Source organism: Phalangium opilio, unplaced genomic scaffold, assembly GCF_054372755.1.
Source record: "Phalangium opilio isolate 3A_F unplaced genomic scaffold, DU_Popi_V2 ptg000217l_1, whole genome shotgun sequence".
Taxonomy (NCBI): domain Eukaryota; kingdom Metazoa; phylum Arthropoda; class Arachnida; order Opiliones; family Phalangiidae; genus Phalangium; species Phalangium opilio.
In genome coordinates, this window is record NW_028324218.1 from 9,781,887 (window position 1) to 9,799,853 (window position 17,967).

At 33.6% G+C, this 17,967-nt stretch overlaps 1 long non-coding RNA gene across 1 annotated transcript; it reads left to right on the forward strand.

Moving 5' to 3' along the window:
- The first annotated feature begins 438 nt into the window (after window positions 1-438).
- LOC149616212 (uncharacterized) lies at window positions 439-898 on the forward strand. Its single transcript, XR_016375760.1, has 2 exons — window positions 439-638; window positions 759-898. It is a non-coding gene; the product is annotated as an uncharacterized LOC149616212 (long non-coding RNA).
- Window positions 899-17,967: the final 17,069 nt, after the last annotated feature.

The following is a 17,967-nucleotide window of genomic DNA, read 5'->3' on the forward strand; positions in this document are numbered from 1 at the left end:
GAATATCGTGATCGAGATAAAAAAGAGTTAAACAAAGAATGTGTACGTGATCCTTTTCTAAAAAAACATTAATTTCATGGTTTGTCTTCGGGCAGTAAACCGGTATTTTTATATTATATAACGTAAGGTACATTAGAACGTGTCGAAAATAAGTCATATAAATTACCTGACGGAAAACATCAAGTTTAATTTTTAAAAAAGGGAAAGGGATATTTATATACATCTAATCGGTAATGAGAGAGGAAATGAATTCGCAGTATATAAACTTGGCCGAGAAACTCAACTGACAGTCAAACCATTACATCTCATCTAGAGAGAACATCTCAAAAGCTCTAGTGAGTTTCAAATACAAAAGGATTACTTGTGTCTTCGTTGTTTACTTGTATTTTTACTGATAAAGAATTGGATTTTTCGTACACAGATTTATCAGCCAAAAAAAACTCAAAGATGAACTCCAGCAGATTTATTGTCTTCGCCCTGGTAGCTCTTTGCTTCTCTGTTATGGTCATTGAGCATGTCTCTGCCGGACACCTTGAGAAACTCGCGGCGTTGGCCATTATCTTCGGAACCGGTCAACAGCAACACAAACACCATGGACATCATTATATTCCAATTCACATTGGGCACCACCATGGACAGTAAGTTAAAATTATATTATAATAAATTGCATGAAGTACCACTGAACAATTCTTAAATAAATGAGATATTATCAACGTAATATTTTGCTTCTAATGTTAATTTTTCAATTTATTTTCCAGTGGAATGTAAACAACTTCAAGAATGAGATCCACTTCTTCTTTGTCATTCATTGTGTAGTGTTTTGTACATGTAGAGTCCTAGTATGTTTGTGATTATCTATTCAAATATTTATATTAATAAATGGTTTTAAGTATTTTAAATTGTGTTGCTTATATTATTTACTATGAAAAAACAAAAATGTTTGTTTACTATTTAAGTTGGTATTCAGGGTGTTTCCTGATAAGACTGCCATAAATTGAAAGGTGTTTTCTTTGGGTCTGAGTGAAAAGAGTTAAAGAACATGGGGTTTAAAACATTTAGTTTTGGAGGAAAGGGCCCCAAAACCTTGGCTACTAAAACAAGGAAATTGGCACGCATGGGGAGTAAGACTTATCATCTTGCTCATCTTGTTTAGACAATTTCAATAGCCTCCAATCTAAGAAAGCAGAAGTGTACTTTTAAAGGTATAAGTGGGCCTAAGCTGGTAATGTAAAAGTAGTTTGAAGTACTTTTCGTTCGACTGTACAAGAGTGAAGTCCGTGATGTGGACGACTTGTGAAGAAAAATAACTCAAGGGTGTGAAACAATCCGAAACACACCACGGACCTTCTAACATATCCAAGAACCGTTCGAAAGACGGTAAAATGTGTATATTAATGCCAATGGTGGACATGTTGAAAAATACCTCTAAATAAGCATTTTAACTTGGTACGAATAAAAGAAACATTAACTGCAAACCTTTGTGCTATTACACTTTGAACTACTTTTAGTTTACCAGAGTAGGCACACTTCTACCTTTAAACGTACACTTCTTCTGGATAAAGGTTCTTAGACTGGAGGCTATTGAAATTGTCAAAACAAGACGGGCAATCTGATATGTCTGTTTTAGAGTAAAATTTTTATGGGCCCGTAACTCCGAAACTAAATGTTTTATACCACATGTTCTTCGACACTTTTCACTCAGTCAGACCTAAAGAACACACTCATATAGCTATAAAACGTTACGGGTCTAGAATAGGATGTTTTAAACAAGTTCATTGGCTAGGAGTTTGCGGACCCAACCTTGAGAAAACTGAACGACTTAGTTGGTGTGGTTCAAATTGTGTGAACGGAAGGCAATAAAAAGGAGGTTTTCGTTATTTGTGGCGAAGAGCTACCACGGGATATTATTTTCCTACTGAAACTAGGTGGTTTCCAACAATTTGGTGTCGTAAGCGTGATAACGAGAAAATTGGGTATGGACTGTGTGGTTTAATAAGACGAACTATACATTCTCTTATGGGATCCAGTTAACTGTTTCGCCTCTAAGCTACTTCTCCCCACCTTTGACGTCTAGCTTGAGCGATGACCCTTTAGTCAGTATACCAACAGTATGGTTAGAACCATTGAAACTGGACCACGGATTAAGTGTCAACACAAACAATTGGTTTGAACATGGACGAAAAATACTAAAAACGGATTCCAGCCCATAGAGCCCCATACTATGCTACAAATCAACCAATGATAAGTTTGCTTGCCCCTTTTCAGCCCCCAAAATGAAGGTTGTTCTGAGGGTTAATACGAAGTCAAATCCAGGAAAAAGCTAGCGCCACCTAGACAAAACTAGGCGTTGTAAGCTCATCTCCTTCTAAAATAAAAAAGGTTTTGGCGCAATTTCTCAATTACGCATAATTAAAGTTATGATGTTATTATACTATATACTGTAGATAATCATAACAATTAAAAGGCTGTTCAATGTATTTTAACTAAAACCGACATTGACTCTATTCTAGTCCTCTAATCTAGTTTTGTTCAAGGCTTCAAGAAAATTAGTAGTAAAAAATTTGGAACCGGCGTGAATCCGTTTAGCCAATCACTGACGTTTTTGTCACGTGGCTAATGTTGTTCCCCCAGTTTTTTCAGTCCCTTTTTAGAACGTTGATTCCCCCACATGACCCCACTATTCGGTTTACTTCTATCTGCCGCTAGAAGGCGAACTATCAAGTATTTTTCAACTTTTTCCCTTTATAATCTGTCCTTTATAGTATTATTCGTCCCTGGCAGGTATAGATTTAATTTTAGAAGTAGGAATGGAGAACAAAGTAATCTGGGCGCGCGTCAAAGTCCCGGACCCCCTTCCACGGGATGGGGGGTATGGAAGAAGAGGCGGGTCATAGCAACAGAGGTAAAATGGAATTACGTATTTTTCGCCGTCCCCGTCAGCAACGCCATCAAAACGTAGTTTAAGTGAGCCAATAATATAATTTAAACTTTTCGTTACGTGTTGGATGGAGGGGCTCTATACTGGGCTATGAGTCGGACTGAAGTAAATAATAACCGTTCTAAATTCCTACTTCTAAAATGAAATCTATCCCTGTCCCTGGTTTGAAAATTTTCATTGTACTATTCTTCGAAATAAATTTATTCTGGTTTGTGTTAAAAACATTTTATTTTCAATAAACATAAATTAAAAACAGGCTTCAACAGCAAATTTTCTTCTTTATCCATGGCTGTAAAGATTCAATGAAAAATTATTAGTTTAGCTCTTCCCGGTTCTTTTATCGTTCTATAAAACATAAGTAGCGGATGGTGGTCAATCATCATAATTGATAGCCTGAGCAAACCTAATTAATCACACAAAGCAGCCCTAATCAATTTTCATCTAAACTCGTCTCGAAACAAAGATTTTTGGCTTTCTCTTTCATAGTGCATGTTGATTTACTCTCTCAATCATTAAGTAGCCAATTAGTTCAATTACTGTAGCACTTACTGGTGATGTCCATGTCCAACATGTACTGGAATATGATGGTGATGTCCACCACCACCGCCTCCATTAAGACCTCCAAACAGGATTGCCAGAGCGGCTAACTTCTCTAATTTGCTGCCTTCTACTTGTTGCATACAAGCCACAATGCACAAAACGGCCAAAACGGCAATGATGGCTACACGAGTAGAAACCATATTGATAATATTATTCCCGAGGAATCTTTGAATTTGAATGACTGGGACGAATGAAAGCTGAATTAGAATGATTATTTTCAGAACAGTCGATGAATATTTATAGCGTTATTTATTTCCTTTAATTAGTTTCATCATACTTTGCTTGAAGGAGTGTTTAGCTTTAAAATATCATTACGAAGGAAAATTAACGAATAATTAATGGAGGGTGTCTCCGCATCTGTTTCGATAAAAAAGTAAATAATTTATTTTAAGAGAAACCTACGGTTTTCATTCAACCTCAACAGATGAATTTCAAAAGACATTTGCGTTGCCGTATGAAAAGGAAATTCATCGACTTTGTTTGATAATTTTCTCCATTAGTGAAGAAATAAAATTTCTTTACTAAATCTGATGGTTCTACCATGGATACTAACATTATATGGACTCCACGTTAATACTTTCCACAAGGCATTGAACTTAGGCGTCCGTTCGCCAGAAAAAAATATGACTTATAACCCCCCCTGCCCAACCTTGTGAGGGCGAAATTCGTATTTTTTCTTTCTGCGCATGGGTTAAATTTTAAACCCACCAATCAGGATTCTTCGGAGAGCTATAATTCATCTCCACACGTGACCTAGCTATTTCCACCTCGCTTTACAGCAGTCTAACACCGCGGGTGCACAGCATAATTGGTGGCCAGCTTTGTGACCTAACTTTGAATCCTTAATATGATTCTACATATACATATCCATGTTTCTACCACTGCCTTCTCTAATACTAGGCCATGAAATACGAATAAAAGGGGGGGGGTGGCAGATAGGATTTCACAAATGCCGTTAGATGTCGCTTTTCTGAGGTTTTACACTGGCGGCAAATTCAAAACTATGGGAAATTGTTAGTAACGACGAAGTGTAATCTGCCAAGTTCGTCTCGAAAAAGAAAGCAAAAAACCGGTCATTAAACCGGTTCATGATGCTGAACGGTTTCCGAGTTCGAAAAATACTAGTTTAAATTTGGTGTATGTTTTGACACGTGTCAATGGCGTCTGCATGGAAATTTCAACCCATCACAGCCCTTAGGTTTTTCCCAAAAACTGCCACTGCCAATGAAATGCCATAAGTTTGATCTGGATTGCCCAATGAGCGAGCTTAGGAGAGGTAGGAGGAGATTTCTTTGGCAGCTGAATTCGGACACAGACATTATCTCCAATATGTTAATTATCCACTTCTCTAGTTTAGCAGACGATGTGCCCTGGTCAATGGTCATGGACCAGGTTATTTAGTCCAGTTTAAAAAAATCTTTATTTCCCTTCCTGGTTCGCCATAAGCGAAAGACGTGACGTCATGTGAGACTGTGCAGTACCAATTTACTTTCGTCATCGCGAAAATTCGCCACAGAAAAGAGCCATCTAACGGTTACTAAGCGCAAATTCAAAATGTCACGTAAAAAATGCTTCTCTTGTACATTTCAAGGCCTAGTATTAGAGAAGGCAGTGTTTCTACTAACTATAAACGGTTAGATTTGGAAGTTATTATCAAAAAGCATATGCAGATATTTCACTCAATATAGACCAATAAATAATTTGGGGTAATTTTTTAATGCAAGAGATGGGAACACCGAACATAATGTAGTTCATATTATTGAATATAGTTGGCGCTCTTTAATTTTGAAGTTAGTTTCAAGAGATTGAATAATTTATGTGGTTTGGGAAGAATGTGATAATTGCAAAATTGTTGTTGTAGATAAAATACAACTTCCAGATTTAGCTAGGGACAGTTTAAGGTTAATGGGTGATCTTATCAACTTTTTTTTTATAATTCAAAATATCTAAACATATTAAATAATTTAAAGTTGATTTATTCATTTTCATATATTTAAATATATTAAATACCTTCGGAGGAAAAAAAATCACCTAATCATCTTTTTTTATTCAAAATATCTAAATATTTTAAATAATTTAATGTTAATATATGCATTTTTATAAATTTAAGTATATAATAATTTAAAGTTGATTTATGCATTTTCATATATCTAAATATATTAAATAATTTAAAGTCGATTTATGCATTTTCATATATTTAAATATATTTAATATCTTCGTAGGAAAAAAATCACCTTATCATCATTTTTGTATTCAAAATATCTAAAAATATTAAATAATTTAAAGTTAATATATGCATTTTTATAAATTTAAATATAAAATAAAAAAAATCTTCAAAGGAAAAAATTCACTTATATCTTAATATAAATATTGATTACCGCATATCGGAACAAAGATGCATTATATGATGCGGAACAGAGGATCAAATGAAGGAAAAATAGAAACGGTATAAATACAATCATAATTTTCGAAATACTGGCATAATTACATACATCTTCGAACAAATTGGATTAAAATACATAAAATATTTAGATAACAAAGCAAATATGTCTCCTAGCAGTAAATACGCTTTTGTGTTACTCGCTTTCTTCTGCATCATTGCTGTGATGGAGCAAGTTGAAGGCGGTAAATTGGAGAAACTTGCGGCTTTAGCCCTTTTCTTTGGCGGTTTAAACGGTGGCGGAGGAGGTGGACATAAACATCAATATATTCCAATTCATATTGAAGGACATCATGGGCAGTAAGTATTTAATATATAATTTATTAGTATTAGGGCTAATTATATTATTTCTTTTTAGCCACGGTTAAGAAAATCAGCTTTCAATATATTGCACTACATAATCATTTCAAAATGTAAATAGTTGTTCAGTTGTATGAATAAAAATATTTTTTAGCAGTTTTAAGAAATTACGGAATTTTTATTTGAATTGAAGGTTAATAAAGTACAAATATTAAGCACAAGTTTCTAAAATTGGGTCTAAAGATCTTTGATTTTAGTCACATATGGAGAGCAAAGGGAGCTACTATGATAATATTATATGTAAATCTTTTTTAAGGATATTTTAAGTGAAATAATCTCTAGAGGGTTAGTCCAACTAGTCATTAAGCTTACTTTGCGCCAAGGTACAGTGCTAACGTCTTTCCTCCCGTCTTTAAAGAATAAAGCTTACTACACAGTACACACAACGGCGCATTTTTGGAGCGTTGCGAAGCTTATGCGTTTGAAAAAGTTGCTCCAAAGCTTGTGTTTAGACCATAGTGAAATCTGGCGACGCTATCCACGCGAGGAAACTCGTAAGCTACGCTTCAAATCAAGCAATGTGTAGTAGGCTTTATTTTTAGTCGAAGCTATCGAAACATCCGAAAGAATACACCCTCACCAATTGTTTTATTTTTAGAAAGCTATCCTGTTATGCACTTAGTTTAAAGGTAACTTTTCCCCAATATTTTCATATCAAATTTAGTGGATTGAGCTGAGCAAGTCATGAAGTTCATTTGCATATATAGAGTAGGACAAAAACCCTTATTAGAAAATCACTGTTTCCTCGAGAATGTTACGAATGAGTGTTTCCAAGAAAGCCTTCAATATTTGGTACGAACCCGACCAATTTAATTCGAGTTCAACAAAATACGCCTTCCGACATTGTTAGAATCTGAGACATTTTAGGGTTATTTATTATTTTGATAGACCAACCAATGCATATTAGGATAACTTCTACACAGGTGCAAACAATAGTTGATTTTCCATATTTTATATTTAAGACACAACCTTACTGGCACTATCTAGTCGACAAAGAGTTCGCGTTGGATGAAATAGTTAGTAAAATTTCGCAAATCTACTAATTGCATTCTTGTACACAACTAACATTATAGCACATAACCCTTTATTTGCAATTTCTGAAGGTTTTTTGAAAGAGTTTGAAGGTATTGTTTCTTTTATTCGTACCAAGTTAGCATCGATATTTAAAAGTATTCTTCAAAATTTCCGCTCCGTTGCTGTTACACTTTGAACTACTTTAGATTTTCAGCTAAGGCTCACTTCTACCTTTAAACGTACACTTTTTCCAGATTAAGGCTCAATAACGTTCTTAGTTTGGTGGCTTTTCAAAGTGTCTAAACAAGATGGGCACTCTGATATATGTCCCTCCACATTTCCTTGTTTTAGGGTCGACACTTTTTAATCAGTCTGACCCAAAGAACTCTCCCTTTAATTTATGCCAGATTTATCAGTGTATTAAGTGTATTTGAATAATTGGATAGAAGTTAAATTTGACTATTATTTTCCATTTAATTTGTTAATTAATTAATTTAAAGGTTTGAGATTTCGTTATTAAATAGTATAATAATTTTAAAAAAGTCATGATTACATTAGAACTTCTTTCCTCATGGCTACATACACCCCTACAGATCTGTTTATTCTTAATTATTACTGAACAAGAGCAGAGCACCAGCAGTGTGATTATAATTAATGTCATATACCATAATTTCTAAAAATCCAAAAATATATTTTCATAACATAATATTTTAAGTAAATTTACCAAATTAAAAACAGATCAGTCCGATAATAATAATAAAAAAATTGAATACCAGCCCACCCATCGTAACGCATCATTAATATAAACAAAACCCAAATAAAAACATAAATATTATAACTAAGCATATTTCGAATTACTTAATATAAAAAATGTTCCACATCGTGATATGATAACGAGGGGTTAGTCACTTGAAAAATCAGGTGTAAAAAACTGTAGGAATCGATTACTTTATTTCTAGAATTCTTAGAAAATCATAAGTAATCACAATAATTTTTGTGGGTAATCAAAGGTAATCAGAAATCCAGGGCTCCCACCAAAATCTCAAAAATAAATAGGGGAAAAAGGGACTTTTCACGATAAAAATAGGATAAAATAGGGACCTAAATTCTAAAAGTAGGAACCAAAAAGGAACCACTGGTAAAACAAAATGATATCTATTCTGTGAAAATATCACAAAGTTATTAACCTATTACTCTTTTTTATTTTTTCGACAAAATAGGATATTATTTCTGACTTTCTTTTGTTTATAGTCTTATTCTAAGGGAGCGGTAGGTAAGACTTGATACTGGCTCTAATGTATAAGGAAGGTTTTTTTGATTAGAAGTAACTATTTTCGTATTATGTTTACTGTTTTTTTAAAAAATCCACTGAACTAGAATTTGGGCCTTTACAGGGTTCGTACAAAATTTTTGGAATGAAATTCCCTGACTTTTCCAGGTTTTCCGTGACTAACTTGAACAAATTTCTCTGACCATTTGCAATAACGTACATGGCGGACATATATGAAAACCAGTCGAATAATTTTTGCACGATTTGTTATTGTTATAAAAATTAGCCAATTAATACGTTTAAATTTAACATTAAGTAAATCATAAATAACCGGAGCGAGCGAAGCGAGGTCCGCAAATTTGGGGCTCTGGTCAAATCTCAGACAAGACATTTTCAGGTCACCCTTATACTTTTTCTGAGGTTTATAAAAATAGGGTGATTTAAGGACCGAATACCAATTTTAGGGTAGATTAAGGACCTTGTAGGAAAATAGGGACTTTAGGGACTTTTAGGGACCTGGTGGGAGCCCTGGAAATCTCCAATAAACACGGGAAATCACGTGAAATCTTGAGAAAGTCAGAAATAATCACATGATTTACTAGTAATCTTTTGTAATCACCCCGGAAATCACACATTTCATGAAAAAATCACGCATAATCAATCGAGGAATTCGAAAATCCAAAATAAAAATCTTAATCAGTTGAAATAGAAATAATCACTGCATTCTTCGAAATTCACGAAGAATCCAGTGTTAATCACGGCATTCACCAAAACAATCACCGGAATTCATTGAAATTCAAACGGAAATCATAAGTAATTTCCAGCAATGACGAGAAATCAGTGTAAAGATTATCAAAATCACCTAAGAAAATCGTAATCACGGTAATCAAGGAATTCAATCAGTAATCAGCGGAATTCCCACAAAAATTCAGAAATGGGAAATCAGGTGTATAAAATTTTTGCGAATGACTAGCCCCTCGTATGATAATGACACTGAAAAACTGCACATTTTCCTTTTCAATAGGAGAAACCTCCCTTAATCACTTAATATCACGTTGAAGCTACCCATTGAAGTAAATATAATATGTCTTTAAAAAAAACAAGGACATATCTTCACTCTTTATCCACTATTATTGGATTAAGAGGATATTTTTATAATCCGTTATAACAGACATTAAAATATGGTCGTCGAACTTGAAATCTATTGGCACCGAAGGAAGTTTTATCTTTCATATAAAAACGACTGGATTTTATCTCAATTGTCACACAATTCGATATCACATCTAGTGAAAAAGACATTGGATTTTATTTAAGATTAAAACTATTAATACCATCATAAACATGAGTTCCCGAATTGTTATTACTATGGTTTTCGTCGCATTGATTTGCTCCTTGTGTATGTTACAAGTAGAAGGTGGTAGCCGTCAATTGGGAAGATTAGCAGCCTTAGCTATCATGTTTGGTACAGGAAAACCGTCTCATCATGGAGTCAACTATATTCCAGTGTTTATTCCACATCATGGACATCATCACCATCATCAAGAACAGTAAGTTAACATTGTTCACTAAGGTTTTTTTTTTAAAAGGTTTTAGTCATCATGTAAATTTAGAAGGTTCAGTATGGTAATTTTAGAAAATTCTTTGACCTAAAGTAACTTAACATGGTTCAGTAAGGTAATTTTAGAAACATCAGTGTATATTGTCATTACTTCAGAAATACATAGGTCTTTATGTTCCACGAAAAATGTTACAAGATTGAAAGGATTTGAATTTACAAAAAACTAATCGAAATCGGCTCTCATAAATTGTAAGATAGAACCGATCTTTTGGGATTAAAAAACCGGAGCATTTTTTTATGAAAACATAAGTCAGATCTTAATGAAGTTCGTTAAAATAGTGATTAGTGATTAAAAGTTAAGACAATGAAGACGTCAATGAAAATAGCAATTACGTTTAGGCATAGATCTTAACAAGTAACACAGAATATTTAGGAACGTGAACAAAGATCTCCTTATAACTAGCAAATTTCAACAAAACTAATTTAAAGGGAGGGTGAAGTAGAATTTTGTTAACAAAAAGGCAGGGCGTTACGCGATTGGTCGGAAGTCCTTGTTTAAAATTATCCTTAAAACCTGAACCTAATTTGAATTTTAAAATCATTCGGAAGTATTTCCTGAATGTTTCACTATGCAGACTGGTCTTATAATTAGTAGAGCAATCGATAAAAATCACTTGATTTTCTTCTTCACCCTCCCTTTAACAACGACTTGAGAACTTGATGAATATCAAATAGCAGCGATAAACATCACCAATAACTTCATGGATGACATAGTTATTGAACTACACTAAATGAACATTGAATGAATGATTTGAGACAGGAGACAGAAAACGAATGACGCTTATCGTCTGCGTAGCGTAGTTCTACAATTATTGATGAATTTACAATGTGGTTGACATCATTTTCCTCGTCGGGAAAACCCATGATTTTTTTAAGCTTAGTAATAAAAATCAGCGTCATCTATTAGGCATTCATTCGATTATTACATAAACAGGGGAATTTATGTTGAAAAATGAAGAATTAACGACGTCTTTTTGTTTTTTTTTTTCTCGTTTCAGTATGATGGAGATGGACTGGAAGCATTAGAGAACAACTCTCTTTTATCTATTGCAAACTATTTATAAGAACTGTATTTACTAATTTATTATTGAAAGAATTTATTTATTAATTGAAAATTGTCATGTAATAAGGGCAATAAAATAAAGATATTTATAGCTAAAATTAGCATTGAAATATGTATTTTACTCATATACAAAAGGGTTCTAGGTATCATATGCTTGAAGTGTTTTTAAAACGATACATCTGAATGGTGAAAAGCCAAAAAGTTAAATAGATTTCACACTTCAAAGATACCACTCCATAACAGTCCTTTTTTTTGAAGCAAAATATAACGTTTTTGAAGTAAAATCTAGGTTTTCCACATACCGGATTTTCTGTTCTAAGACAAGAAGCTATAGCCAAACACCAAACTATAATACCCTCAATTTTTGAAAAAAAGTCTATTGCTAAGCTACAACACTAGTTTATTTTCCTCATAATGTAACCCAAGATAACCTTTTCGGACAAAAATACAATTAGTTTTTTCTATAAATCTTTGTTCTCAAAAACCCCTATACAGGGTGGCTTCGGTATTTGTGGCCAATAGCTTCTATGGGATAGTATTATTCCACTGAAAATAGTATGTTTCCTACCATATTGTGTTGCAGGATTGATAACGTGAATAATAGATATGTAATGCAATAGACTGCTGTAATCGAAATAATGTTTAACGTATTGCCTACAGTTTAAAGGGAGGGTGAAGTAGAAAATCAAGTGATTTTTTATCGATTTTTCTACTAATTATAAGACCAGTCTGCATAGTCAAACATTCGGGAAATACTTCCGAATGATTTTAAAATTCAAATTAGGTTCAAATTTTAAGGATAATTTTAAAGAAGGTCCTCCGACCAATCTCGTAACGTCCTGCCTTTTTATTAACAAAATTCTCGTGGCACGCTCCATGTCTCGCGCCATGATTATCACGTCGCGCGCGAATTTTATCACATCTCATGATAAATTTCATTCAACACGTAACATGCCACGAGAATTTTGTTAATAAAAAGGCAGGACGTTACGCGATTGGCCGGAGGACCTTCTTTAAAATTATCCTTAAAATCTGAACCTAATTTGAACTTTAAAATCATTCGGAAGTATTTCCTGGATGTTTGACTATGCAGACTGGTCTTATAATTAGTGGAAAAATCGATAAAAAATCACTTGATTTTCTACTTCACCCTCCCTTTAAACTGTAGGCAATACGTTAAACCAGAAGGGAATAAGAGAGAAGGGAGACATTAGAGCCTGCTTTGGTAACGAGAGTCCGACCAACCTCAAGAAAACCGCGAAAACTTTGCGCAAGTACACAGCTTTTAACCAATTTACTGCAAAAATAGTTCTATAAGTTCTCCGCGGTATCGGCCCATTTGTCTGCTAGATTTTCATTCTCCAAAGGCTTAGGGCTGTCGATGTTTCGTTCTTGTGTAATTATAACCTCAAGTATGTATTTTATTGAAACTAATTTGTATTTTTTAATATTAATTCAGAATAATTAGTTTTCATATATTTATTACCTTCAAATTATCTGATTTTGGTATGTTTTCAATACCCGTGTATCTAAATTAATTGCGCAGTAAAGTTGTAAACAAAACTACTTTTTATTCGTCAACCGAGACGTCACCTTATGTGACGTCACAGCTAAGGCAGAAGTTAGATAGCCAATCAGTGAAGGGTAGTTGATTTGAGGTTAGTAAGACTGTTGTTACGAGTGTATAGCATTATGGAGATATAAAGTGTGTCCCTTCTCTCTTATTCCCTTCTGGTTAAACATTATTTCGATTACAGCAGTCTATTGCATTACATATCTATTATTCACGTTATCAATCCTGCAACACAATATGGTAGGAAACATACTATTTTCAGTGGAATAATACTATCCCATAGAAGCTATTGGCCACAAATACCGAAGCCACCCTGTATACATATTTTAATTTTTACTATTAGCTTAATAATACATCTTGCTAATATAATAAGTAACGTTGCACGACTTCAGTGAAACATCCTGAATCTTCAAAAATAAAACTTACTATTACCTATGCTTAAATACCAGTTAAAACGAACAATTAGTATAAATGTAATTATCCTTACATCCTTAAAATTATTTTAATTTCTGACATCTAACTGGGTGGAAATTCACTAAAAATCATTTTCTTTTACTTCAATCACTATTTGCTAATAATGCAATCATTTTCCTGAAAGATAGGAAAAAACCAGGTAATTAATACTAAGAAACCTTAAATAGCTTCCCAATGGTGTAAGGAACAACTGTTTAAAAAAACATCCGATTGTGTAGTTCCGATTCCGAGGCATGTCCGTTACACGTTCAAGTACTTCCTTAAAAAACACCCGTTACCATAAATTGAATTATGACATACATAATTGCAAAACAATTCTATGAAAATCTAATTCTATCTAATTCTTTATGCTAAATTTAATATAATTAGGTTATTTTGAAAAGAAAAAAGCGTACAATATAATCTGGTTTCACAATCCAATTCACGTCCGTACGTTTTACTGTCACTTTTTTTCCTAATACCTAATTTTGATCATCCGATTGTCTATAGAATAAAGCGTATGAAAGGAAGTGTTTTTTATACGTCTCGCATGATGGACCAAGAGCTTGTTACAGATATTACGGAGGAAGTAGGAGTTTCTCTATATATACTGAAACCCTTTCAATTTCTAAGACATATCGTTCTTGCAAGTACTGAGCTTGGTAAGTTAAGAACTATCCAAAAAAATATAATAATTTTCAACGTATTTTAATAACACAGTTGTCTTGCATCTTTGCAGATTCAAGTTTCATCCAAAATTCAATATGAATTCAAACAGATTCATTCTTTTTGCCATTGTGGCCCTATTCTGCACGTTATTGGTTGTGGACCATGTTGCAGGTGGTAAATTGGAGAAATTGGCAGCCCTCGCCATTATCTTCGGTACCGGAAGGAAGCACGGCCATCATGGACATCATTATATCCCGGTTCACATTGGACATCATCATGGACATTAATGGTATGTCTCTAAAGCTTGAAATGCTTGATTTCATTAAGTAAGAACGAATCGAAATTTTGATTTCAGATGCAGCTGAATGGAGCTGAAGTAACCTCAAGTAACCTCAACTGACCTCATGTATATAAACTCAATTCATGGTTTTAATTGTACATAACCATTATGACAGTCTGGTGACAAATAAAGTTCTGTTTTTCAACTGACATTGGTTTTTCAAATTTTTCTGTAAAAGTTACTCAATGATCAGTTAGACATAATTTGTTGAGGCATGTATAGAAGATAAAACAATAAGCCTAAGATACCATCATGCATGCTGGTATCGGATTTCTCAAAAAAAGAAACTATCACCTACTATGATCTACATCACGAGAGATGCAATATATTTACAGTACAAGACCTAGAAATATGGTATTACCGTAATTTTTGAAAACTATAATCTACGGGATAAATAAAAGATTCATAATTTGGAAAAAAAAATAAATTTACTTTCTGTTGATAATTTGATTTTTCACTTGCATTTAGTCTATTAAACCATGTTGAATTCTGAGCACTTAATACCAACTTTACGTGCTTTAAACAGCACGAACTAATAGGAAATTAAGCAAAAACTGGACTCTTCAGTAAAAAGGGTTAGTTTCTAAGTTTCTGGCAGTCTAGTACTCTTATAGTTTCTTTCAAAAAAATTTGACCCTAAGCGGCAAAATTCGGCAACAGTTTGGTAATTTGCAGTTGTAAAATTAGGGTAATATAAAAATCCGTAATTTTTGATCGGTATTTGTTAAAATACCGGCAAGTTACGGACCGGACGGTAAATTACATACATCTCTAATCAGAACTATCTTAACCCTGGGACCATAAATAAAATTGTCCGATGTTTAAAGATAAAGTTTTAATTATGTTAAAATTTAAGCTCCTATTGTTTTTTCCTTCTTTTCATTAGGCTCATTGTAGGCGTTAATTTAAGTTTTCGTTTACAAATACTATAAAGATCCATGATTTTTCTAACCAAATTATGATTGATATTTTTGCAAAATTTTATAAAACTACAAATACGAAAATAGTCTATCATTCCAAAGTTCTTATATTAAGTAAACAAATGTTTTTCATAATAGAGCATTCCAAAATTCCAGGGAGTCGCAGAGACGGAGAGGAATTATACGCACTTTTTAGACTGAAAATAGTTACCATACCACTGCCTTCTCTAATACTAGGCCTTGAAATGTACAACAGAAGCATTTTTTATGTGACATTTTGAATTTGCGCTTAGTTACCGTTAGATGGCTCTTTTCTGAGGCGAATTTTTGCGATGACGAAAATAAATTCGTACTGTGCAGTCTCGCATTACGTCACGTCTTTCGCTTATGGCGGACCAGGAACGGAAATAAGGATTTTTTAAACTGGACTAAATAACCTGGTCCATGACCATTGACCAGGGCACATCGTCTGCTAAACTAGAGAAGTGGATAGTTAAAATATAGGAGATAATGTCTTTGTCCGAATTCAGCTGCCAAAGTATATCTCCTTATACCTCTCCTAAGCTCGCTCATTGGGCAATCCAAATCAAACTTAAGGTATTTCATTGGCAGTGGCAGTTTTTGGGAAAAACTTAAGGGCTGTGATGGGTTGAAATTTCCGTGCAGACGCCATTGACAAGTGTAAAAAAACATACACCAAATTTAAACTAGTATTTTTCGAACTCAGGAACCGTTCAGCATCATGAACCGGTTTATTGACCGGTTTTTTGCTTTCTTTTTCGAGACGAACTTAACAGATTACACTTCGTCGTTGCTAACAATTTCCCATAGTTTTGAATTTTCCGCCAGTTTAAAACCTCAGAAAAGCGACATCTAGTGCCATTTTTCAAATCCTAATTGCCACCCCACTTTTATTCCTATCGCAAGGCCTAGTATTAGAGAAGGCAGTGACCATACACTTCCACAACAGACGTTATTACCCCGTTTCTAAGAAACTACCGCTAAAAGCCTCCAAACTTACTTCCAGAAGAAGTTAGCATTTCAAAAGCTGTTTAGACGTGTTCAGAATATGCAAATTTACTGTTTCATTATAAGCAACTAGTGAATTAAACCGCAGGTCTAAACATTTATTGGATCAACAGCCACACTGGCTTTTTCGACAGTCAACGCCGGTTTTATATTTGAAAAAAAAAACCAAAAAACCAGCTCATTGGCTTTTATTGGGGTTTTCTGGCCTTGAAATGTTGGATTTCATTAAAAAGTTTTATATATTAAGTGGATGCGTGAATTGTTGTAAATGTCATTCAAAAGTCACTGCTTAATAAAACATTCTTAAAATATTTCATAAAAATAATAAATGATATTAAATAATACTTTTGAAATTGAAACCATTAACACCTTAAACTATCTTTTAAAAAAAATTTAGCATTTAAATTCATGAAAATTCAAGATTTTGGTGATGGGTTTTATTAAGTGAGTTGTCTGGTAAATTTCATTAATTTTGGGCTAAACCCGTAGGCTATTTTGGTCTTAGTTTTTTTGCATTCGAACCCTGATAAACATATCCCAACTCTTACAACAACAATACACATGCATACGTTAAAGCCGCAAAGACCAAAAGCCAAATTAAGTTAAATTTAATAATAATTCCCGGAGCGGTTTCACTTGAGCTCATTTTTTCTATACCCCATTACCAAATATATTCCGATTATCCATTTCCCCCTAACATAATATATCGGAAAAGACTTATTTTTCTTTTCTTTTCAATCAATATAATACTTGAAATTAAGTCATCCGATTTTTTTTTGTCGATAAAACTTCCTTCCCCACTACCGCCAGAAGTTAAATTTTTCCTAGTTTTGTTTTTCTTCTTATTTTAGTTGTAATAACTCTTTGATAAATTTAGTGCTTAATTAATTTTAAATAAAGATTCATATCTTTGACTATTAGAGTCACGTTGCGCTAGGCGACGATTTCCCAAGTAAATTTATTTTTGGCTGTTCGATTTTTATTCACACCCAATGACGGAAAGGCATCCATCCTTTGTTGCGGATGGAGGTTTTACCGCTTTTGTAATTACAAAGGAAAGGAATTAACGGTTGTAGTTTTTAAGAGTATAAAAACGAAGTTGAATTGTACGCTCAGTATCACATTTCTTCGAACTTTCGAGATTGTAAGTATAAAAATTTGCTTGCTCTGTCGATTTACAATATTAACATAACTCAATGGAACATAATTATTATTGTGCGTTATATTTGTAAAATTACGGTATGATAAAAATTGGTAATTCACGGCATTATTTTCTAAGTTACTGTAAGTAACGAAAGGTAAATTAAAGAATTACATCTCTATTTCGGTTGGATTAAGGGCCGGTACAGTTAGAGAAACCACTTTAGGCTATGCGGTTTTTTTTTAATTGGGCAATTATGTCGCCAGGTGTCACATCTGTACCATTTTGTATACTAATTAAACCAATTTTCGTTATGGAAATTGGTAGTGTTATACTTAGGATTTTAGTTAACTTATTGATTGAAAACTATAGCTTTTGCGCTTAATGATGGATTTCTAAATTTCAGAACATAAACCTCATCATGAACTCAAGGCAATTCATCATTTTCGCCATTGTGGCCTTATTCTGCACGTTGCTGGTCGTTGACCATGTTGCAGGGGGTAAATTAGAGAAACTGGCTGCTCTGGCTATTATCTTTG